Here is a 25,917-nt window from a genome sequence, read left to right as displayed (position 1 = left end):
TGTATATAGCTAAACTCGTGTTTTATTTCATTATTTTTATAGTTTATGATAGGTTAGTGCATGTTTTACAATTCCCTATGGCAAAAGAGTTATTGAGTGAAATGCACATTAAGCATAAGCCATTATGTTCTCCATTAGGTAATATATTTTATTACAACTGAATGCAAGTGATTTTTCTCTTTGCATATTATAATTCTATTAGTCTCATTGTCTATGAAGTCCATTAATTACAGGTTAGGCTGCATTTAAACGGATTAATGTTGCAGTTCTATGGCCTCATTTTCATATGTCGTCTATGTATTATTAGTGAACATCAAGCTATTCTGGAGTGGTGACTCAATTGTGTGAGCCCTGAGGCATAATAAAATGGCAGTATAGCAATAAATTGGTCACTAATATAGATTTCAATTACAGTTATACTAGGTATGATCTATTTTAATGAGCCTCTAATTTTTTCCTAATTTAAAATAGCTACACTGAAATTACCTGATTGTGTCAGCATTTCTGCAAGTTAATGTCCATAATCCTACAAGGAAATGCTGCAAATCTAAAAAGTGCATAGTGTCTTTTCTTCATTTTTTCAGCATACTTTTCTAGGTCATTATGTTAAGATTGCAAGGGATTGTTGAATGCATAGTGTTCTGCCACAGGAACTCAGCTTTCTCATAAAGAACAGAGTAGGTACAAAGCCACTGCTGAAGATTATATTTATCCCATAGTCATATATATACTGTGTGTGTTAGGCTGTGTGCACACGATGCAGATTTGCAGCTGATCCGCAGCGGATTTTACCTCGCAGAAACGTTGCATATCCGCATTGTGATGTACAGTAGCCTTAAAATCAATGGAAAAAAAAAACCGCTGTGCAGACGCTGCGGATTTTTCCGCGGTACAAAATCCGCAGCATGTTACTTCTTTTGTGCGGTTTTCCATCTCCCCTGTCACCAAATCCGCAGGGGAAAAACCGCAGTGGAAAACCGCACAAAAACCACAAGAAAACCGCATGAAAAATGGAAGAAATCCGCAGGAAAAATGCAGGTCATTTGACCTGCGGATTTCTTCCATTCTGCGCGGAAAAATCCACAGGGCCAAAAAGTATGTCTGCACTCGGCCTTAAGTCTACATAGATGTACAAGCAGTATTGCAATCTGTTCCAAACCTGTATGCATTTATGTTTCTTTGACTCGTGGGAAGGGAAAATTGGCCTCCTGCTTTTACATAGAGCTGAGAAAGATTCAGCTAGTCAGTCTTTAATCACGCGATGTCATAGACCTTATGGAAAAGAGAAGGAAGAATTAACTGGGTAGAAAGGCAAAATGAGCAATTGGAAGTAGTACACACTGCTATATAATATGATGATTGCAATATAGTAAGAGGATAAAAACTTTGATGAGAGGAGGAGGAGTGCTTTAAACTGTTATAGTATAGAACTATTCAGTTTATTACACACTTAGCATGGTTGGAAAAATATATACATCCATCAAATTTCACCAAGGGATGGGAAAGAAAAAAAGGGTATGGGGATTAAGTATATCCATAATGCATGATTCAGTTTGCCCTAAAGAGCAAGTTTTTGATGGTGTTGATCCAGAGTGTTAATCAGCTGCATCAACATTCAGGACAATAAGTTTATACATTTGCGTAAGCATCTCTGTCTTTTTGTTCTAAAAAAGTAAGCCTTATTTGAAACCATCAACGGTTCCTGCTGTGACCAAATCCTGAGGTAGATTATTCCATAGATTAATAATTTTTATGGTAAAGAAGCCTGGTCTTCTCTGGATACTGAACCTTTCTTTCTCCAGTCAGAGTGAGTGCCCTCTTTTCCTTTTAGGGGTTTTACAGGAAACAGCTTTTGTCTGTATTTTTTGTATTAACCATTTATGAACAATTTACTTGTGTACCCCCTTATTGATCAGTTCTGAAGTCTAAATAAATGTAATTCTTTTTAATCTTTGCTCATAACTAAGACCATCCATGCTGATTATCAGTTCAGTTTTGTGACTCTACTTTGCACTTTGTCTAACTCAAGAGCATCCTTTCTGTGTATTGGTGCCCAGAAATGAACTGCATATTTTAAAAGATGTCACAAGCATGCTTGGTAAAGTGGCATTATTATGTCCCAGTCCAACAAGTCCAGGACTCTTTTAATACATGACAATATCCTTCTGACTTTAGTTGCTGATTGACATTGCATGCAATTATTTAGTCTGTCATTTACAAATGCAACCAGATTGATCATTTGATCATTCTCTATAAGTGATTCTCCAAATCTTACTTCTCCTAGAACTTATTGTGCCCTGAAGTTATTAGTACCCAGATCCATTACTTAAAATGTAGATACATTGAACGTCATCTGCCATGTGGATGCCCAAACAGCGAAATACTTCGAGGACATAGTTCACTGGCGCATGCGCACTAATGCTTTTTGGCTTTGCCCGCAGTTGGGCAAAGTATTCTACGCGTATGTGAGTCCAGATTACAATGCGCACGTGTGTAATATGGAGACCAAGTACGGAAATTCCCAGAAATATTGCGGACAGCGGCCAAGAGGGGGTGGAGGAAAGGACTCGAAACATCATCCATCGGAGGTGTCAGATTCCCTTTAAACCACAGCAGCCCTCTGCCACTGCAGTCTTTAGGGCACATTCACATGTTCAGTATTTGATCAGTATTTGTAAGCCAAAATCAAGAATGAAATAATCAGAGGAGACATATAATAGAAACAAGTCACCACTTCTGTATTTATCACCCACTCCTTGTTATAGCCAACAAATAGTTATGCAAAATACTGAGCAAATACTGAACATATGAACGTGGCCTTCCACCATTTCCCTGAACTATCACTTAATCTTTCAAAGAAACAACTTTTTAATTTGCAAGACTGCACGGCCGTTACATTCAACCATTTAAAAAAACTGTTTCAATGCAAGACGAAGGGTCCCGTCACACATAGCGACTCACCAGTGATCCCGACAATGATATAAACTTGTCAGGATCACTGGTGTGTCGCTACATGATCACTGGTGAGCTGCCAAACAGGCAGATCTCAGCAGCGATCAGGACAGCGACACGGGTAACAAGCAACGCACGTCACTTAGAAACCCACTGTGTACATTAGATACCAGCGCGCAGGTGGAGGGAGCTGGCGCGGCACTTAGAAACCCAATGTTTACCTTGGTTACCAGCTCTCTGCATCAGTGCACTGGTAACTAAGGTACACAGAGGGTTTCTAAGCGCCGCGGGGTGCTTAGAAACCCACTGTTTACCTTGGTTACAAGCTCCTGCTCACTGATCGCTGGTCTCCCACCTGCCACACGCAGCGATGCGTGCTGGCCAGCGGGAAACCAGCAACCAAAAAAATGTCCTGGCCATTCCAGCACAATCAGCGATACCCGGCAAGGAGGCCGGTCGCTGATAAGTGTCACACACAGCGATCTCGCTGGTAAGATCGATGTTGCGTCACAAAACTTGTGACTCAGCAGCGATCTTGCTAGCAAGATCGCTGTGTGTGACGGGGGCTTTAGTGATGCTGTAGGAAAACAATGGAAAGATGGCAGCAGCTGGCTACAATGTATCTATTCTGTACTATGAAAATTGGAGTCAGATGCACCAGAATTTGAATGACTGATAAAATATGTGTGCAATAAACTCGCCAGTTTAAAAAACAGCAAGTATTTGACTACGGAAATGTAATTGTGCAGCTGCAACCTCGTATGTGTTGGTGTGATAAGTTGACTCAGGATGGCTATCTTGATTTAATGAATATTCATGATGCACTGGAGTAGCCAAGATGGACAGCAAGACTGGAACACAGAGGTGTTGATCACATGTGCAAATACATTGCAAAAACTGAACACATTTTGCTTGAAAATTCCATATCTAACAATACTATTCAGTAAAACTGAGCTTGATAATGGGATAAAATGTTTTACTACTCTAAATACATTGGTGTATTTTATGGTTGTACGTAGAAAAATAAAATGTGCATGTGTTTCTTGGGACAAATGTAGCAAAATGGATGAATTCCCACTGCCCACATACTAGGAATTTCTCTAGAATTCTGATCTTTCCATCAACAGGTGTCAGTCAATGGAAACAATGGTTTTCTTTAAAGAATTTCTTTTTACTGATCAGAAGTATTAGAACCTTTCATTATAATATCCAGACTGATGCAAAACCTGACTATGTAAGCAAACATCTACATAATGAATCTCGGCAAAGTTTGAAAAGAATATTAGTGTTATCCGTTAAGTCCACAGGCCCTGCAGTGGTGAGGTGCCTAACAAACTAGTGTGACTGTCCCTGTCACTAATTCTATATATCCTTTCCTACTGCTTTATATCTATTTGACTCCCCTGATGAATCCCCACCATTGGGGAAGAAACGCGTAGGGAGCTTCTGTCTATTTTACCTCTTATCAGTGGGGGTGTCCACTTGGGGCTTGTTCTTGTTTGGACAGGAGTAACGCTGGGGCACGACAGGGAGTGTAGGGGAATGTGTTATGATTGAGTCACCGTAGGAGCCAAAACAGAAATGCTAGCTAAGTCCAGAAAACCAAAGAGGTTGGCAGCTATCGGATTGCAGACCCCTGAACCTATCAACACAACTAGCAGTAGCCGTGGGGGGTTCCTACGATGCCCTAGACCCCTCGATCACAGCCGGAGAATTACATAGGCCTAAAGAAAGAAAGGGGAAATCTAAACTGGCCCAGAGCAGACCCCAAAGCAATAGGCAGCCCCCAACATATAATGACGGTGAAGCAAGATGAAAACACTAACACAGACAGAAAGATAGACTGAGCAAAGACGGGGCCCAAGCTAACTAGATAGGAAAGGACAGGAAGGCTGCTGTCTGCAATCTGTGAAAAACCCTATGAAAATAAGAGCCAACAGACTGACAGTGAAAAAGGCCCTGAAGACGCTAGGCTTCAAAAAGCTATGTCAGTACTCAGGAATATTCTGAAGACAGAGCAACCGGCAAAAAAAGATTCAGCTCACCCCAGCAGGGAATAATAATAATAATAATAAATTTTATTTTTATAGCGCCGACATATTCCGCAGCACTTTACATTTCAGAGGGGATTTGTACAGACAATAGACATTACAGCATAATAATAATCACATACAGTAGATTATAACAAATAACAAGAGGAGTGAGGGCCCTGCTCGCAAGCTTACAGTCTATGAGGAAAGAGGTAGACACGAAAGGTGGGTGGTAACAGTTGCTCTGATTGTATGGACCAGCCATAATGTTAAGTGTGTAACAGTACAGACACAGAGGGCTAATGGATGCATAAAGCATGTGGGAACATGATGCTGGGAACCTGGTTATGGTAAAACTTTTGGCTCTGCCACACAGGGATAGGTTAGGTTAATGTGTTGAGGCGATAGGCCAGTCTGAATAAATGCGTTTTCAGGACACGCTTAAAATTGTGGGGATTGGGGACTAATCGTATTGACCTGGGAAGTGCATTCCAAAGAATTGGCGCGGCACATGTAAAGTCTTGGAGATGGGAGTGGGAGGTTCTGACTATTGAGGATACTAACCTCAGGTCATCAGCAGAACGGAGGGCGCGGGTAGGGTGGTATACTGAAACAAGGGAGGAGATGTAGGGTGGTGCTGAGCCATGGAGGGCTTTGTGGGTGAGGGTAATAAGTTTATACTGAATTCTGGAGTGGATGGGTAGCCAGTGTAATGACTGGCACAAGGTAGAGACATCGGTGTAACGATTGGTGAGGAATATGATCCTGGCTGCAGCATTCAAGACAGATTGGAGAGGGGAGAGTTTGGTAAGAGGGAGACCGATTAGAAGAGAGTTACAATAGTCAAGACGAGAATGAATAAGAGAAACAGTAAGAGTTTTTGCAGAGTCAAAAGTAAGAAAAGGTCGAATTCTAGAAATGTTTTTGAGGTGCAGATGACAAGAGCGGGCCAGTGATCGAATGTGGGGGGCAAAGGAAAGCTCGGAATCAAGTATGACCCCAAGACAGCGGGCATGTTGCTGGGGAGTAATAGTGGAACCACACACAGAAATAGCAATGTCGGGTATAGGTACATTAGTAGCGGGAGGAAACACCAGGAGTTCAGTCTTTGACAGGTTCAGTTTCAGATATAGTGAGGACATGATATTAGACACAGCGTTTAGACAATCGCCAGTGTTTTCTAGAAAGGCTGGCGTGATGTCAGGAGAAGAAGCGTATAATTGGGTGTCATCAGCATAGAGATGGTACTGGAAACCAAATCTACTGATTGTTTGACCAATAGGGGCAGTGTACAAGGAGAAGAGGAGGGGGCCTAGAACCGATCCTTGAGGAACCCCAACAGTAAGGGGAAGGTGAGAGGAGGAGGAACCGGCAAAAGAAACAGTAAAGGAGCGGTCGGAGAGATAGGAGGAGAACCAGGAGAGAACGGTGTCCTTGAGGCCAATGGAATGGAGCATAGTGAGGAGGAGCTGATGATCCACAGTGTCGAATGCTGCAGAGAGATCCAAGAGAATTAGCATGGAGTAATGACCATTTGATTTAGCTGTTAGCAGATCATTAGAGACTTTAGTGAGGGCAGTTTCAGTGGAGTGTAAAGAGCGGAAACCGGATTGGAGAGGGTCGAGAACAGAGTTTTCTGAGAGATAGCGGATAAGACGGGAGTGGACCAGGCGTCCAGGAGTTTAGAGATGAAGGGAAGATTAGAGACAGGTCTATAGTTAGTGGCACAGTTTTGGTCGAGGGATGGTTTTTTAAGTAGTGGATGTATGATGGCATGCTTAAATGAGGAGGGAAAAATACCAGAAGAGAGAGAGGTTAAATATTTTAGTTAGGTGAGTGGTGACAGCAGGGGAAAGGGACTGGAGGAGATGTGACGGAAATGGGTCACTGGTGCAAGTAGTTGGGCGAGAAGATGCAAGGAGCCTGCTTACTTCTTCTTCTGTGACTGGTTCAAAATCAGAGAGTGAGTTAGATGCAGTGGGGGAGGGAGGACAGTGCATGGTATGAGGGGATTTGGAGATAATTTCCTGTCGGATCTGGTCAATTTTTTCTTTAAAGTAATTGGCCACATCGTCAGCTCGGAGCTCCGTGGTTGGGGCCTGTACTCTTGGATTGAGTAGAGAATGAAAAGTGTCAAAAAGACGTTTCGGGTTATTGGACAGTGAGGTGATGAGGGTGTTGAAATAGGTTTGTTTGGAGAGGTGAAGGGCAGTGTTGTATGTTCTAAGCATAAACTTAAAATGGATGAAATCTTCGTGTAGATTGGATTTTCTCCACAGACGTTCGGCGCACCTGGAGCACCGCTGCAGGAAACGTGTTTGCACCGTGTGCCAGGGTTGTCACCATCTGTGTTGTGGTGTTCTATTTATAGGGGGTTCAAATTCATCCAGGGCACTTTGAAGTGTTTCATTGTAATGCTTCAATGCAGAATCAGGACATGAGAGGGAGGAGATAGGGGCCAATGAAGACTGCAAGTTCTTCAGAAGTTTCTGGGTGTTAATGGCCTGTATGTTTCTATAAGTCTGGACAGTGGGGGTGACCTGAGCAGCCTGGCAGTTCTTTATAGAGAATGAAAGAAGATTGTGGTCAGAGAGCGGGAGAGGGGAGTTTGCAAAATCATCCACTGCACAAAGCCAAGAGAAGACCAAGTCGAGGGAGTTTCCATCTTCATGCGTTGGAGAATTAGTAAGCTGCGAAAGGCCAAATGAGGAGGTTAGAGATAAAAGGTGAGTAGCAGATGGGGAGAGGGGAAGAGCAATGGGGATGTTGAAATCTCCCATGATGAGGGTAGGGATGTCACAGGAGAGAAAATGTGGAAGCCAAGTGGCAAAATGATCCAGGAACTGATGGGAGGGGCCGGGAGGACGATACACCACCGCCACTTGCATGGAGAAGGGGGTGTAGAGTCTGACGGCATGGACCTCAAAAGAAGGGAAGACAAGTGAGGGTACTTGAGGGATAACCTGAAAAGTACATTTTGGTGATAGGAGCAGACCAACGCCTCCACCAGCTCTATTGTCTGATCTTGGGGTATGAGAGAAGTGTAGCCCCCCGTATGAAAGAGCAGCAGCAGCGGTAGTATCTGACTGCTGGATCCAGGTTTCAGTAAGAGCCAGGAGGTTAAGAGAATTAGAAAGGAAGAAGTCATGGATGAAGGAAAGTTTGTTACACACTGAGCGAGAATTCCAAAGTGCACAATTAAGAGAGACAGATGGCATGCAGGGAATATTAATAAGATTAGAGGGGTTTCTGAGTGTAGCAGTGGGGGGGTTTGACTTTCTATAACATGGGGGACCAGGGTTGGGAGCAATGTCTCCTGCGACTAGGAGAAGGAGGATAGAAAGAGTGAGCAGATGGTTAAGTGATTTGTGAGAGCGTCTCTGGTGTTGAATGGTGGGACTGCCTGGATCTGTGCAATTTAACAATGTGAAAAGAGCGTGAGTGCTATACATAGGAGAGGAAAGAAGCGAGGGGCCAATATGCATGGAGTGTGGAGAGTTAATGGGAATGGCAGAATCCAGAAAAGCAAGGCAAACAAAAACAAAACACAAATGCTAAAAGGCAAAGCAGAAAACTTAGCTTTAGAGGAGCAGGAATCAGACTGGTTTCCTAGAAGTCCACAGAGAAATCACCCGCAGGGCAGAAGGGCGTCGGCAGCCTTATATCCAGTCCGTGACTCCACTCAGCCAGTCATCATCATTAGACTCAGGTGCCTGATAATCAGGCTCATTACCTTCCTTTACCAGAATAGGGAGTTCACCAGACCTCAGTGACGAAGGGGAAAATTAACTCACAACAGGAATGCTTTACATTAACACTGGTTTTCCCATGTCTCAGCTCCCCATGAGTGGATCGTCTCTCCAGCAGGATACGCCCTGATGCTGGAATGCTATATCTAATACCAATGGTGAGACCAAACTATTTTTTATTGAGCACTGGTTCACATGAGCACTTTTTGGTAATGTTTTTGTGTGTTATGTCCTTTTAATGGTTCATTAAAGGTTACGTTTTAATTGACTTTATGTGGGATACTCTCTAGGCTGTGTCTTGATAATTGCCAATAATTTCCATCTGTTGTCTATTCCATTTGCACAACAGCATGTGAAATCGATTGTCAATCAGTGTTGTTTCCTAAAAAGACAGTTTGATTTCACAGAGGTTTGATTTACTTGGAGTTATATTCCGTTGTTTAAGTGTTTCCGTTATTTTTTTGAGTAGTGTATATCAACTAGAAATAATTAGTTACACTATCTATGGAGTATGTGATGTGTGCCTGCTAAGAAGATGAATGGTAGACCATTCGGAAAATGACTTAGGGTACCGTTACACCTAGCGATGCACCAGCGATCCCGACCAGCGATATGACGTGGTCAGGATCGCTGGTGCATTGCTAGGTGGTTGCTAATGAGCTGCCACACAGGCAGATCTCCCCAGCGACATCACTGGGGACGGGGGTCGCTACTTACCTGTCAGACGCGGCGATCCTATATATATAGCCATTATGTAAATAATATTCAGAGTGAATCATGAAAGTTGTTTATTCGAAGGAGGAGGGAGGGAGAGAGAGGTATATGAAGAATTATTTTGTCGTCCTGCAGAGACCAATATACAGTATAAAATAGAAGTGGATGTCAATAGACAAGTAAAAGTTGTCTGTTGGAACGTAGGGGGTAGAGATGTGGTAATCTGATGCACACCAGTATAATGCCAAGAGGGTAAAAGTGCCTGCTGAGAAGTTAGCTCTGAAGTAGAGGTAGGACCGATATTGTGAAATAGTATATGATGCATATATGTGAAGTAGGGGAAAGGCATCCATATAGAGCCTTTAATCGGTAGATGGATGAATAGAGAAACAAGGAAACAAGATAATTACCTGGGTGGTCCTTGGTTCAAGTGCGGCGCACTCCCCGACTCACATTTTGGATCATGTCTTTGGTCATCCACCATTGTGTTAGGGTTGGCAGATTGCACTAAATAAATAAAAATCTACATATATAAAATTGAATGTATCACCAACCAATCACGAAGCATCTTTCATTTCACCAGAGCTGTTTAAAAGAAGCTTAGCTGTGATTGGTTGCTATGAGCAACAGTTTTCCCAATCGACAACACCTCATCAGACACTGACATGGTGGGAGAAATCTAGCATTCCCAGAAACATAAGCTCCCAGCCATTGGCTCCCCTCAGAAAAGAGCAGAGAGCACATGACAGAAATGAATCACCCCCTCCCATGCCCATAAACCCATCACACATCCTCCATCCCATAGGCACATCTTCCCTCTTAAAGGCATCTCCGGTATTTAAGTTAGAGCAAATCCCTCAGCGCTCTGATACTATCTCCAGGCCTCTCTTAAAGGGATCATTGATATGGAAGTTAGGGCAAATCCATCCATTGCTTTGGTTTTGACCCCAGGCCTCTCTTAAAGGGATCCCCGGTATGGACTGTTCCACTCAGCGCTGTGTTTCTGACCCCAGGGTCTCTTAAAGGGATCATTGGTATGGAAGTTAGGGCAATTCCACTAAGTGCTCTGGTTCTGACCCCAGGGTCTCTTAAAGGGATCCCCAGCACGGAAGTGAGGGCAAATCCACTCTGCGCTTTGGTACTGACCCCAGGCCTCTCTCAAAGGGATTATTGGTATGGAAGTCAGTGCAAATCCATCCAGTGCTTTGGTTCTGACCTCAGGCCTCTTTTAAAGGGATCCCCGGTATGGAAGTTAGGGCAATTCCACTCAGTGTTCTGGTTCTGACCCCAGGCTCTCTTAGGCTAATGCACATGCTGCGGATTGGTCTGCAGATTTTTTATCTGCGGAACCGCAGGTTAAACTGCAGGTAAAATAACCTGCGGTTTTATCTGCGGACTGGCCTGCGGTTTTTCCTGCTGCTTATAATCTCTACAATGGAGGAGATGGTAAACCGCAGCAGAATTTGCAGAAAAGAATTGACATGTCAATTCTTTCTGCGGATTCAAAACCACAGCTTTTCCGCAGTTAAAAATCCACAGCATGTGCACAGCAGAATGTAAATCCCATAGGATAACATGCTACTATACACTGTCTGCAGAACTGCTGCAGTTCTGCTGCGGCCAAAACCGCAGCGGAACCGCAGCAAAAACCGCAGCATGTGCACATAGCCTAAAAGAGATCCCCGGTATGGAAGTCAGGACAATTGCCTTCAAATGCTCTGGTACTGACCCCAGGCTCTCTTAGAAGGATCCCCGGTATGGAAGTTAGGACCGTTCCACTCAGAGCTGTGGTTCTGACCCCAGGATTCTATAAAAGGGATTATTGGTATGCAAGTCAGGGCAAATCAACTCAGCGCTCTGGTTCTGACCCCAGTCTCTCTTAAAGGGATCATTGGTATGGAAGTTAGGGCAATTCCACTCAGTGCTCTGGTTCTGACTCCAGGCCCCTCTTAAAGGGATCCCGGGTATGGAAGTGAGGGCAAATCCACTCTGCGCTTTGGTACTGACCCCAGGCCTCTCTGGTATGGAAGTTAGGGTAAATTCCTCAGTGCTCTGGCTCTGATGCCAGGACTCCCTTAAAGGGATGCCCGGTATGGAAGTTAGGACCGTTCCACTCATCGCTCTGGTTCTGACCCCAGGCTGATGGGATGATGTGGGATATTAGGGGTAGTAGTCCGGTGTCTCTGGCTGACGGGATGATGTGGGATATTTGGGGTAGTAGTCCGGTGGCTCTGGCTGATGCAGTGATGTGGGATATTTGGATTAGTAGTCCGGCGACTCTGACGGGATGATGTGGGATATTAGGTGTAGTAGTACGGCAGCTGTGATGGGATGATGTGGGATATTAGTGGTATTATAATCAAAAAATGGGGAAAGTCAGCCAATGCCATCAGGAAACACAGCGTTTCACACAGCGACTTTGTCCCTGACACTTCCATATGTGTATCAGCATCTAGTTCTCCTCATCAAAAGTCACACAGATAATTGCCTTAATAAAGGCTATACTGGCTGAAACGTCGATGACATTGTGTGACTGATATATGTTTTGAATAAACTCCTATCTGCAATACTTAATTTTGCCTCAGGTTTTACATGATTATTAGTGGTAGTAGTCTGGCGGCTGTGACGGAATGATGTGGGATATTAGTGGTAGTTGTCTGGTGGCTCTGGCTGATGGGATGATGTGGGATATTAGGGTTAGCAGTCCAGTGGCTCTGCCCGACAGGATGATGTGGGATATTAGCGGTAGTAGTTCGGTGGCTCTGGCTGCTGGGACAATGTGGTATATTAGGGGTAGTAGTCTGGTGGCTGTGGCTGACGGGATGATGTGGGATATTAGGTGTAGTAGCAGTTTGGTGGCTTTGACGGGATGATGTGGGATATTAGTGGTAATATTCTGTTGGCTCTGAGAGGATGATGTGGGATATTAGTGGTAGTATTCCGGTGGCTTTGGCTGATGGGATGTTGTGGAATATTTGGGGTAGTAATCTGGTGGCTCTGGCTGGCGTGACGATGTGGGATATTAGGAGTAGTAGTCCGGTAGCTCTGGCTGACGGGATGATGTGGGATATTATAGTGAGTGTGGCTAGGTGGAGTGGGAGGGGCTCTACACTCAGCTTTATATATATAGATATAATAATTATAATTTGTTATAATTAACTGTAGTTAGTTACTATGCCCGGGCAGTGTCGGGCTCTTCAGCCAGTAAATAATAAAGAGCAATCGCAACCCGGGGTCCTCTGTGCAGAGATGTATAACTACTGCTAGTGAACAATAGTGGAACCAACCAGTTAGTGAATAACTTAAGCGTACTGTGTTAAATGTCACACAATGTGAACGGAACTCAGCATACCCAGCTCCGTTACTGCACAGAATGGTACTGAAAAAATAAGTAAAGTACTAAACTCTGTTAAATGTCACAGGGAACTAGCACATAGGTTAGACTTGCTCTGTAACTCAACTGTGCTAACTGCACACATGAAGGAAACAGATGCTAAGCCAAGGAAGAGAACACATGGATCCTAGGTGCACGTCCCTGTCGCTTTCCCTCGCGGTCCAATCCGGAGTTGACATCTCCCCAGAGCAGCATAAGTCTAATCACCCAACTGAGCATGTCTGTGATGTAGCATCTACATCACGGACATGCTCAGTCAGGTGATCTCTGGACTTAGTCTCCCAAGTGTCAGGCTGCACCTGCATCTTGCTGGTTACCATAGACTTGGCTGGAGAGCCTATAGTAACCAAACGAATATCACAAGCCTGAGCAAGATGCTGGGACTGACGTCTGTGCTGAGCAGCACTCGCAGCGGCCTGGCCAGAATGTGAGACCACAGGACCAGGTAATGCTTTAGATCTTTCCCGCACCGCAGGAGAATCCTGACACCTAACACATTGCACTATATGAATTTGTCTTATCCAAAGACCTGAGGGCTATACATCAAACACTTGTCACTGCACAAGACCATTTTCTATGAACATACAGGAAACAAACATGTGATGTACTTTTAGGTAGGACTTTCGACTTCCAGCTGTGAGCTTCATGGTCGAAAGTAGTTTTGTAGAATTTTACTATAAGTTCAAATCTCAGTAAAGACTTTCCTATGTGTGTTTGTTTTATAGATGTATGCTATGTACTGATTTGTCATTGCAATATAAGTAATTTCCAAGATCACAGCTTACACAGAAACTTTGTCTTTTTTACCAACAAATTCTAGTATATTTCTTTTTTCTCCAAACTGAAATGATTAACAAAAGAAAAAGGTTAGTGATTGTTAGGATTGGCAGAACGCACCAAATATGAAATAATAATAAGGTGCGTTCGCAACCTGGGGTCCACCACAGCTAGCACAATGGCAGAGCAAGGCTGTGAGAAAACACTGAGCTAAATGTCACTCAGTGTGCACAGAATGCCAAGTACCAAGATCTGCTACACCACAGAGTGGTACTAAGAAGCAGCACACAAAGGACTATACCCTGTTAGACTGCACAGGCATATAAAAAACAAAATACTAATTGGGGTCCCTACAACTTAACCCCCCAGGGAAGACTAAGCTGGTGGTTGAGCCTGCACTAACACACAGTTTGATTTGGCATGCGCGCCTGAGGACACCCGGTGCAGATGCTAAGTTCAAGTGGGAGTTCCCACCCTAAACTGCCTGTCTAGACAAACACTCGCAGTGCTATTAGCGGCACACATGCACACAGGGTGGTAAAGTAGCCACCAACACACCAAAAACACATAATACTAGCGCACATGTGTGCGCTTAAGACGACCTTTTATACACAAGGCTCATGTCCAGCCAGACAGGACCTTGCCTGTTGACAAATCTGAAGCTGTCACATGACCAGAGCAGCTGACATTCAAGCCCCAATGAGCAGGCACCACATCATGGACATGCTCAGTAGGGTGAAATCTGGACTTGTGCTCCAGAGATCAACGCTGCACATGTATACCAATAGTCACCATAGGCTTAACTAGAGAGCCAGCCGTAACTACACATGCAGCACGAGCCTGGGCAAGGTGCTGGGACCGAAGTCTGTGCAGAGCAGTCATCCCAGTGGTCGAGCCTGAATTTGAGACCACAGCACCAGACAAGGCTTGGGATCTATCCTGTGCAACTGGAGAATCCTAACAGTGATGACTATATTTCATATAAATGGGCTCCCTATAATTATAAAATATGAAATGTTTCATTATTTGTTTAGTATCATCTTAACCAGAGATCTCCAACCTGTGGTTTTCTAGCTAAGGGCCCCGTCACACATAGCGACTCACCAGAGATCCCGACAATGATATCAACTTGTCAGGATCGCTGGTGTGTAGCTACATGATCACTGGTGAGCTGCCAAACAGGCAGCTTCACCAGCGACAACGAGAGCTGGCGTCGCTGTGTACCTTAGTTACCAGCGCGCTGATGCAGGAAGCTGGTAACCAAGGTAAACCGCAGGTTTCTAAGTGCCGCGCGGTGCTTAGAAACCCGCTGTTTACCTTGGTTACCAGATCCCTGCATCAGTGCGCTGGTAACTAAGGTACACAGCGAGTTTCTAAGCGGGGCGCTTAGAAACCCACTGTTTGCATTGGTTATAAGCTCCTGCTCGCTGATCGCTGGTCTCCTGCCTGCCACACGCAGCGATGCATGCTGGTCAGCGGGAGACCAGCAACCAAAAAATGTCCTGGCCATTCCAGCACAATCAGCGATACCCGGCAAGGAGGCCGGTCGCTGGTAAGTGTCACACACAGCAATCTCACTGGTGAGATCGCTGTTGCGTCACAAAACTTGTGACTCAGCAGCGATCTCACTAGCGAGATCGATATGTGTGACTGGGGCTTAACACGTCTAGTTTGCAGAAAGTATGCTTTATTAACTATCTCCGTACAGTATGTGTCCATAGAACAGCATTGTACTGTAAAGACTGCAGCCATGTGCTGACTTTCCCCCATTGATAAAGAAAGTTTTTGGTGTCTCCTTATCCTATATTGTGCTATGTCATGTTCATGCCACACAATTATTTAAAGATCAGGTGTTGATTTCATAGGTCAGATGAACAAAAACATATCTAGTTGTGGGCTATAGTACAGTAGTAAACGCAAAGAAGTGAGCCGGAATATGTGTTGGTATAAGTGAAATGTGTATGTGCACACTCACACTGTGGCATTTTACTGACAAATCCTAAGATAAAAAGAAAATGAGCAAATACTCTGAAAGTAAATATTAGATGTAAATAACTTAGAGTTCTGAGTTGACATTATTTTGAACAAAAGGACATAAAAGCCATCCTGATAAGGTGTAACTAATCAAGATGTATCCTGACGCTTGTTGTTCCCCTCGCAGACTAGACAATCCTGATAAGGTTCACCTTGTCACGGTAGATTGGCTCTTATTCTCTTCTGATGAAAATAGTTTCAACTTTGTACTCTATATTATTTACATGTACTATTTCTATTTATTTAACCCCTTCACGACCTTGGGATTTTCAATATTTGCATTTTCATATTGTTCCCCTTCGTCCAAGAGCCATAACTTTTTTATTTTTAATAATAAATATGGCCATTTGAGGGTTTATTTTTTGCAAGATGAGTTGCACTTTTGAATGACACCATTGATTGTACCATACATCCCCCTTTATGGACTGTGTACCGTCTTTAAAGCTTTCAACAGGCAGATATTAAACAGTAAGATCTAATTCCTGCTCTGTTTCTGCCTATTTAGACATGTACTGACAAATAGTGTGGTGAACTACAAGAGTTAGGGCTCATCCTGATTGGGCAGACCTTGTTGCGGTGGGACGGCTTTTACTCTTTTTTGATCAAAATAGTGTCGATTAAGTTCTCTATGTTTTTTTTATAGGTACTATTACTATTTACTTACTTACTGCAGGGTATTTGCTCATTTTTTTGTATCCTAGGTTTTATAATACTGACGTGTAGATGGTTTCTGGTGGATTCTATCAATATTTTGCTTTAATTATTAAATTAATTTATCTTACACTTATTAACATGGGATCACAGTAGTGATGAGCGAGTATACTCATTGCTCGGGTTTCCCCGAATATGCTCAGGCGGTCTCTGAGTATTTTGGCGTGCTTGGAGATTTAGTTTCTGTCACTGCAGCTGCATGATTTGCGGCTACATGACAGCCTGAATACATGTGGGGATTTCCTAACAAACAGGCAATCCTCACATGTATTCAGGCTGTCAAGTAGCCGCAAATCATGCAGCTGTGGCAGCAGAAACTAAATCTCTGAGCACTTCCAAATACTTGGAGAACACCCGAGCAAGCTCGGGGAAACCCGAGCAACGAGTATACTCGCTCATCACTAGATCACAGTTATTTCCTTTCATACATATAGCAGTGAAGCTAGGCTTTAATTTAGGTCAAGATTTGTTTTGCATTGCTAGGCACTACTGATTGTCATCATGATCACTTCCAGTAGTTCTTTCTTTATTGATTTTCCAGAAACAAGATTATCCAAACTAAAAAGGCATATTGTATCTTAATGCATATAACAGAACTACACCACATAATAGTGTGTAAAGTAGAATACAAATTGTATTAAACTGTAAATCTACATTGTTGATAAATTATATAATCTATATGTTTTTTGTTACAGGCTGTTACCATGCATTCAATGTCACAGTGACTCAGAATCTTTGGACTGGTGATACTGGGGATGAAAGTATACATCGATGGTGGTATGTGTTTTGGATTTGATTCTTAAAAATGACATATATAAATGATAATGGTATCTGTATAAGGTAAAATTAAAATGCACTGACATTCCATATTAACTTCTTATACCACTGTAAGCTTTGAGTCTACTTTTAACTAGAAAATGTATCCTTTGAAAATCTATCATGGATTTCTCCTTTGAACTGCAGATGGTCTGTGTGTGCATTAGTCACATTAATTAGGGTTAATTTGAACATGGCCACTCCTACTCTTTTCCATATTACATCTTTTGGACACCACTTTAATAAGTAATGTGTCTCTCATTTTTTCAAATCTGCAGCAAAGCAATCTGTAGCCATATGAATGGTAAGGCCACATGCACACATTCAGTACTTGGTGAATTTTTTACCCCAGAATTTGTAAATAAAAACCAGGAGTGGGTGATAAATGCAGAAGGGGTGCAAACGTTTCTATTATGCTTTCCCTCTGACCGTTCTACTCCTGGATTTGGCTTACAAATACTTGGGTAAAAAATTCACCAAATACTGAATGTGTGCACATGGCCTGCCACAGATTTTCCACTGAAAACAATTAAGAGAATTTTGTGAGCAATTTCATTTGGAATTTGGCATGACATGTGTGATGATGGTAACAGCTCACATCCTATCTCTCCCCTCTTGGTGACATCTGCACAGATCATAAAGTAGGCCTAGAACACTTTGTGAACTGATCTAGTCTATTGCTGTATATGGTCTATATGGTTGCTGCAAAATATATCTCTAAATGCTGTTAAAAGAAGCAGAAACAAGATAGAATTCCCTATAACCAAGTACTAAAAGTAGAATAAAATATGTTATCATCAATAAAAAAAGCATATTCGGAAAAAGGAATATGTTGCTTTAACCCCTTAACAACATAGGACATACAGGGTACATTATAGGTCATCTCCTTGACTCTGATGAAGGCTCGCAAGTAGAGTTGAGTGAAACAGATCGGTCAGATTCAAAAGGCGCCGACTTTCGCCAAAGTCAGGTTTTGCCGAGCGAAACCTGACCATAGCGTGAGGTCGGCCATGCGGTCGTCGACCCGAGCGCCAAAGTCGGATTTCACAGAATGCTTGCACGTGACTTTTTTTTCAGCCAATGTGCAAGGACATACACTGTGGGCAACGAGATGACATGTGCAGCGTCCGGGGAGAAGGGATAGAGAGAGATTTTGCGCACTTTAAAAAAGCGTTCCGGCAGTGTTTACTGTCCTCCACTCCCTGCTGACTTTGCTTCCCCATTGACTTGCATTGGGTTTCGTGTTTCAGTCGGACCTTCGACTTTTCATGAATCACGATAGTCAGCCGAGTTCGTTCGACTCGACTTTTGAGAAAGTCGGGTTTCATGAATTCCGACTCGACCCTAAAAAAGGCAAAGTCGCTCATCTCTACTCGCAAGACAAGTCCCCATCTTTGCCAGCATAAAAAGGCTAATGCTTGGCCGCCATCTTTTTAAGCACATGACAGCTCATTAAATAAGCTGTCTTGTGCCCTTGACATCCACGGGTGGAATCACAATCCACCTATGATTGTTAACATTTTAAATGCTGCTGTCAATCTCTGACAGCATCATTTAACATGCACGCTCCAGAAGCGCATCACAAACCCTGCCTATCAGGGCCCCTGTCAAATGATCGCAGGGTGCGGATGCGTTAGCATGTCAACCGGGGTTCTTCAGAAGACCTCCATGCTTGCCATTACAGATCTGCTATGAGCACGTCCCATGGCCAGCGTTCGTAGCAGATGATCATTTCTGATACACATAGTAGGGCTTCAAATCACCTAAAAAGACTATTGTAGTAAGTGAAAAGTAAAAAATGTTTTTAAAATTATTTAAAAAAATGAAAAAATCTAAAAGTTCAAATCACTCTCCTTTTGCTCAAATCAAAATAAAACAATATTAAAAAATATACATATTTGGTATTTGGTATCAGAAATGCTCGATGTATCAAAATATAAAAATTATTAATCCGATTGGTAAACGATAGGGATGAGCGAGTACTGAAGTATTCGGACTCGCTATACTCGTACCGAGTAAACCTTAATACTCGGGTATTCGGTACGAATAGCGAGTTCAATGATAGTCAGTATAAAATGCGAGTAAATTGTCTGCTGGACCCTTCAAAGCGGTCTGGGGGCTGAGGAAAATGCTAAAAAATGTGTAAATGTTAAAAAATGTATGCTGTATACAAATGTATATAACAAGGGGGCCCCTGGTCAGGGGCTGCATGATTGTTTGTAAACCACTGCTTCACTAGAATGTACAAACACTTTTTTAAGTCCTTTGGATTTTTGACGGAAGAGCGGGACTCGTATGCCACTTACGCAGTGCCAGTGATATATCAGAAGAAGTACCGTAAGAGCGAGTGATGATGGAGGCAAGCTACTGACACCTAAGTGTGTAAGTGGTGTTAGGAGAGCAATCTGCCGTAGGGGCTGTGTTATGGTTAACTAAGGAAGAAGCCACCCATCATCATCATCATCATCATCATCATCTTCATCACAAGGGATTCACAATTATAAAGCTTGGACTACTGTCCTTGTTGTGCCACTGCCCAATGTGTAGGCATAGATTTAGTGTCTTCCAAACATTAGCCCTAGGGGCTGTATCATGGTTGATGAAGGAAGCAAGGCAGGTCTGAAGGGCCTAACAATTATGATAAAGCCAGGACTACTATAATAGACGTGGCTGTGCCCAGTGTCCAGGCATAGCCATAGTGTCTCCAAAAATTAGCCCAAGGGGCTGTATCATGGTTGATGAAGGAAGCAAGGCAGGTCTAAAGGGCCAAACAATTATGATGAAGCAAGGAGTCGGACTACTAGCATAGAGGTGACCGTGCCCAGTGTCCAGGCATAGCAATAGTGTCTTCAAAAATTAGCCCAAGGGGCATGATAGCATGGTTGATGAAGGAAGAAGTGTTTCACTCTCATCATAAGTGCCTCCGATGGGAAATATTAATTAACGTAACATTGTTTCTAGCTTATTGACCATGAGGTACATGTGTCAGAAAGCAGGTTTTGAAAACATGTGTAAGAAGAAAAAAGGGGCTTGTTTGGGAAGGGAATGGGATGGATGTGATCACCAATTTAAAAAAAAAACGTGTTGGATGACTTTAGGTTGGGATACTGTCATCTGGAGGGCTTAAATACTGTTGCGAAATCCAGTCCTTGTTAAATTTTATCAGAGTCAGCCTGTCTGCATTTTCTGTAGTCAACCGTGTGCGTGTATCTGTGATGATTGCCCCAGCGGCACTGAAAACACGCTCTGACATCACACTAGCAGCAGGGCAGGCTAGCCCCTCCAAGGCATAGAAGGAGAGGTCGGGCCAACTATGCAGCTTGGATACCCAGTAATTAAATGGTACAGAAGCATCACGAAGGACGCAGGTATGGTCACTTAGATAGTCATTGACCATCTTGTTCAACTTCTCCCTCCTTGACATTGCTACTGTTGCAGCTAGTCCTTTGTGATGAGCCAGTTTATTGAAGATGGCCCAGTTTGTGGACATTTTACCACCACCTCTTTTGGACCTGCTTGGCGTATCTCTCCCCATTAATGCATGCTGTTGCACAGAGCTGGTATCTCTGCTAGCAGTGGTGTCTGAGGGTGCTGTTGCCATCAAATTATCGACAACGGCCTTCTTAAAGGATTCCATTGTGAAACCCCCTGATGACTGCAACAGTAGCGAAGGAAATTTGCCCTTGTACCATGGGTCTAGAAAGGTGGCCAACCAGTATAGGTTGCTATTGAAAATGTGGATTACATGAGGGTCTTGGCACTGACAGTCAGATATTAAGTGTGCCATGTGTGCCAAGCTGCATAGAGGCACATTTTCTGTGACCCCTGAAGGAGGAACAATACCCATCCTCTCATCACACTGACACTCCTCCTCCACCTCCTCCTCTTCAGCCCACCCATGCTGGACAGACATGAAGCAGGGGTTTGGATTCCCCTCTGTAGCATGACTTGTCCCCTCGGTACCACTGAAAAAGAACTCCTCTCCCTCCTCTTCATCCCCCAATGTTACCTGATGATATTGGCTGGGCTGGCTAGGATCACCCATTGTGAAATCTTGCTCCATACCCAGCTGCTGGGCACGCAAAGATTCAATTTTTTGATTCTGCAGCAATTTTTTCAGCAGACATAGCATAGGGATGGTTACGCTGATAATAGCCTGGTCACTGCTCACAAGCTTGGTGCAGTACTCAAAGTTATGAAGCACCTCACAAATATCAGCGATCCACACCCACTTGACAGTTGTTATGTGTCTTGGCTGAGTCTCAGTGTGACGGGCATGTTTAAGCTGGTATTCAGAAAGTGCCCTCTGCTGCTCACTTACCCTTGCCAACATATGATATGTTGAGTTCCACTGTGTTGGCAGGTCGCAAATCAGTCTGTGGTTTGGAAAATTAAATTGCTTTTGAAGCGCTGCAAGACCGGCAACAGCACTTGAGGAGAGGTGGAAATGGGCGCAAATACGGCGCACCTTCTCAAGTAGGTACAGCAAGTCAGGGTATGTTTTTATACATTTCTGCACCACCAGGTACAGCACGTGAGCCATGCATGGCATGTGTACCAGCTTCCCAAGCTTTAAAGCTGCCACCAGGTTACGCCCATTGTCGCAGACAACCAGACCAGGTTGGAGTTGCAGTGGGGATAGCCACTGATCGGTCTGTTGTTTTCATCCTTGCCAAAGCTCTGCTGCAGTGTGTGGTGTGTTATCTAAGCAGATCAGCTTCAGCAGAGCGTTTTGCCACTTTGCCGATACGCTGCTGCACAGCTCCGAACTTGGGAGTGATGTGGAGGGTAATTCAGCATAGGATGACGAGACAGAGGAGGAGGAAGAGGGGAGACTGGACGTATATGATGAGGTGGAAACCCTGATTGAGGTTGGTCCCGCTATCCGTGGTGTGGGTAGGATATGTGTTGATGGACCAGTTTGAGACTTTGTCTCACCCTCCACCAGGTTCAGCCAGTGTGCTGTGATAGAGATGTATCGTCCCTGGCCACAAGTACTTGTCCTCGTGTCTGTTGTAAGAGGGACCTTCCCGGATACGGCATTAGTGAGAGCACACTTTAGATTGTTTAAGACGTGCTGGTGTAACGCAGGGACAGCACAGCGGGAAAAATAGTGCCGGCTGGGAACCAAGTATCGTGGGGCAGCCACAGCCAAAAGATCATGGAAAGACTGTGTCCCCACAAGCCTAAATGGCAACATCTCCATAGCTAGCAACTTGGCAATGTGCGCGTTCAGTATTTGTGCTTGTGGGTGCATGGCTTATTATTTACGCATCCTTTCATTCATCTGAGGCACGGAAAATAGGACGCTTTCCTGGGACAAACAAGTGGATGAGCTTGTTGTGGCCTGTGTCTGTGCAACCACAGCTTGTGAGCAAGATTGGTGAGGCCGTATCACAGGCAACATGGCAGTGGCTTGACCCGCAATCGCAGACACTGATTTGGTACCCTGTTGTTCAGCCCACCGACTAGGGTGCTTGGCTGCCATGTGTTTTTCGCATACTGGTGGTGCTTTGGTTGTCTTTACCTTGGCCTCTGCTCAGCTTCCTATGGCAGATGCTACAGATGACAACATTTGGTTCAGAAGGACTATCAGGAAAAAATTTCCAGATAGCGGCTGAAAGCACCCTTGCCTTGACTTGGGGCACAGAGGGATTGCACTTGGCAACAGTTGACACACTTCACACTCTGCTCAAACCAGTAGCCCTTGGTGCCTTTGTTGGTGCTACGTATCCACCTTCATCCTCTGTGCTGCTGTGCTGGCTATGCGTGCCAACAGCCCAGGTCAGATCGGTGGTCTCATCATCGACCACCTCGTTGTCCATGTCATCCTCCTTCCGTGTTGATATTGGCGACTGGACAGATGGCAACTGTGTGTCATCACCATCAGCCTCCACCTCTTCACCCGGTATATCACGTGGATGAAAGTGGCTTTCATCTGGACGTGGGGTTTCAAATATTTGGCCATCTTCAACAGACGATACCCCCTCATGTTCCTCTTCAATGTCGCATGGTGAGAGGCCAGAGGCAGCGAAAGAAAATGCACCAAACAGATCCTTGGAGTGACCAAGGTTGGGGTCAAATGTTTCCTGTGACTCCTGACCGGGTGATGAATTAGGAACAGGTTGAGAATAAGATGACCCAGCGTTCTCTGTATGGACAGTAGACTGTATTGTCATGGATGATTGGGTGCTGCTAGAGTATTTTGTGGAGGCCTTGTCAGCCATCCAAGACAGTATCTGCTCTTGTTCTTCTGGCTTCCAGGCCCATTTATGCTCCAGACCGCAAAATTTCACCAGGAAACTAGATGCATCCACCTTCTTCAATCTTCCAGACTCTGTGCCTTGTTGGGTACCAACGACCCCACGTCCATGTCCCTGTCCCTTCACAACAGCCTTTTTAGGATTTTTGGATTTTTCTGCCATAGTTGCAGATGTTCAGATGCAGATATTGGGGAACAAGGAGCAGTTAGTGCTTTGTGGAAGGTAGCACTACAGCCTAGTACTGCTTTGTGTTTTACAAACAGCACCACAGCAGCAGAAAAAATTGCCCTGAGGTTTAAGGTGAGATTACGCACCCCAGGAATCACACAAGACAGCGGTGCTGCCACTAAAAAACTGCCCTGAGGTTTAAGGCAAGAATACGCACCACAGACACCACACAAGACAGCGGTGCTGGCTGCGTGTCAGTTGTGCAGTACCATGCGTGCTATTCGCTGTGAACGCAGCATGGCAGCAGCACAAAAAAACTGCCCTGAGGTTTAAGGCAAGAATACGCAGCCCAGACACCACACAAGACAGTGGTGCTGCCTGCGTGTTAGTTGTGCAGTACCGTGCGTGCGAAACTATTTGCTGTTATTATGTGAACGCAGCATGGCAGCAGCACAAAAAACTGCCCTGAGGTTTAAGGCAAGAATACGCAGCCCAGACACCACACAAGACAGTGGTGCTGCCTGCGTGTTAATTGTGCAGTACCGTGCGTGCGTACTATTTGCTGTTATTATGTGAACGCAGCATGGTAGCAGCACAAAAAAATGCCCTGAGGTTTAAGGCAAGAATACGCACCCCAGACACCACACAAGACAGCGGTGCTGGCTGCGTTTCAGTTGTGCAGTACCGTGCGTGCTATTCGCTGTGAACGTGTAGGATAGGCGAGGGGAGGTGCTGATCCAACAGGAATGGAGGGTGACCCACTTCTTGCCACCGACAGACACAAGATAGAGACAGGAGTTATATTCAAAAGGTCCATTTTTATTGGCCGCCTCTCTGACGACCACCGCACTTCATCACAGGAATTTTACTGTTCTCTTGCTCACAGACCCGGGTATCTTCACTTCTAAGTTTCACCGTCTCTGGAGGCTTTTACCGTCTTTCTCCCTACGGCAGATCCTCCTCTCTAGTGAGCTCCCCTCGCTGACTAGACCTTCCAGAACCATCCCTCAGCCTTTATACTCCCAGTCCTGGTATCTCCGCCCACTATCACCTGACAGTTACCTTGACCAATGGCAGTTACTTTGACCCATGGCAATTACACAGTCACTCTCTCCTACACTCTCCACTGGGAGGGGCAGAAACGGCCACAGGTGTTATCGGGTAGGCTGTGTAGTTGGCCGCAACCGGAATCAAGGTGGCCGTGGGCACTGATGAGTAGGCCGTAGCCATGGACGCAGATGGGACAGCGGCGGCCATGGGTGTCAGTAAGTAGGCCCCGGTGACCTGCGGCAGGCCCAAAGGGACAGCAGGCTCTGGTGAACAGGCCACGGCCGGAAGGCAGATCATGGCAGGGGCAGCCGCAGGTTGGCTCCGCACAGGCGTCGCCAGGCAGGGCAGCTCAGGATGTTGGTCAAGAGGAGTAACGTCATCCAGGGCCGTAGTTGCTGGAGAGTGGGAGGTCGGCCGAGGGGGCAGATGGCTGGCATCAGGGCCCGGGGACCTGTCTGGTGCACTGTGCATGGGGGCGGGATCTGTCTGAAGTGCCGCCAGCTGGGCTCACCTTCCCCAGCATCGCGGCTCCCAGCAGGCTTTCCCGCAGCTCCTCCAATCGCCATGGATCTTTACTCTGCCGTCCGGCAGGGTTGGCCTCAGGCCCCATGGCTCTGCAGGAGATACTTTTCTAGCTTCTTCCACCGGCGGTTGCATCGGGGTACGGGGCACCAAGAATGGCTCCCAGGGGCAGGTCACCTAGCGGGATTCAACTTCCTGACACCATTTCCACTCCATGCGTCCGAGGCCACGGCAACTGCAGCGTCGCATATCGCCCAAGTTCCCGAGACTAAATGGCTCCAAGCAGCTACACTCTGTCTCTTCACCAGAGCCACTCCCGCTCGGGGGTGAGGCATTGGTCAGCCCCTCCACCCATTTTCCAAGGTCCAGCATGGGAGTGCTGCTGTCACCTGATGTAAGTCGCTCCCCCCAGGGGCGGATGCGACACAGTCCTAGATTGTCCGTTACTGCTGCAAACTCTTGTGTCTCTTCCTGATGCTGAAATGCCACAGCCATTTTTAACAGTACACTTTTCTGCTCCGGTTTTACTTATTGGCAGCCAGCAATCCGGAGGACAGTCCCAAATTGTAATCCACAGAGAAAAGAAAAAAAATAAAATTCTTCACCCCATACAACTTGGGCACTTGTGGTACTTGGGAGCAGGCTTGCCACTGAAGGTGTTGTATTGGTGGCAATTGATCCTGCCGACTACGCCAAATGTAGGATAGGCGAGGGGAGGTGCTGATCCAACAGGAATT

At 45.0% G+C, this 25,917-nt stretch overlaps 1 protein-coding gene across 3 annotated transcripts in view; it reads left to right on the top strand.

The window, feature by feature from the left end:
- SGCZ (sarcoglycan zeta) overlaps positions 1-25,917 on the top strand; it is a 1,731,118-nt gene that overhangs the window by 382,474 nt on the left and 1,322,727 nt on the right. For all 3 annotated transcript variants that reach the window (XM_073583597.1, XM_073583598.1, XM_073583596.1), the window contains one exon: positions 17,057-17,138. The gene's annotated coding sequence lies outside the window, so the exon portion shown is untranslated. The remainder of the gene's footprint in view (positions 1-17,056; positions 17,139-25,917) is intronic.

This window comes from Dendrobates tinctorius, unplaced genomic scaffold (assembly GCF_039654945.1).
Source record: "Dendrobates tinctorius isolate UK_male_01 unplaced genomic scaffold, ASM3965494v1 ptg000079l, whole genome shotgun sequence".
Lineage (NCBI taxonomy): Eukaryota > Metazoa > Chordata > Amphibia > Anura > Dendrobatidae > Dendrobates > Dendrobates tinctorius.
The sequence above is the reverse complement of the archived record's forward strand: the minus strand, read 5'-3'. Positions and strand labels throughout refer to the sequence as shown.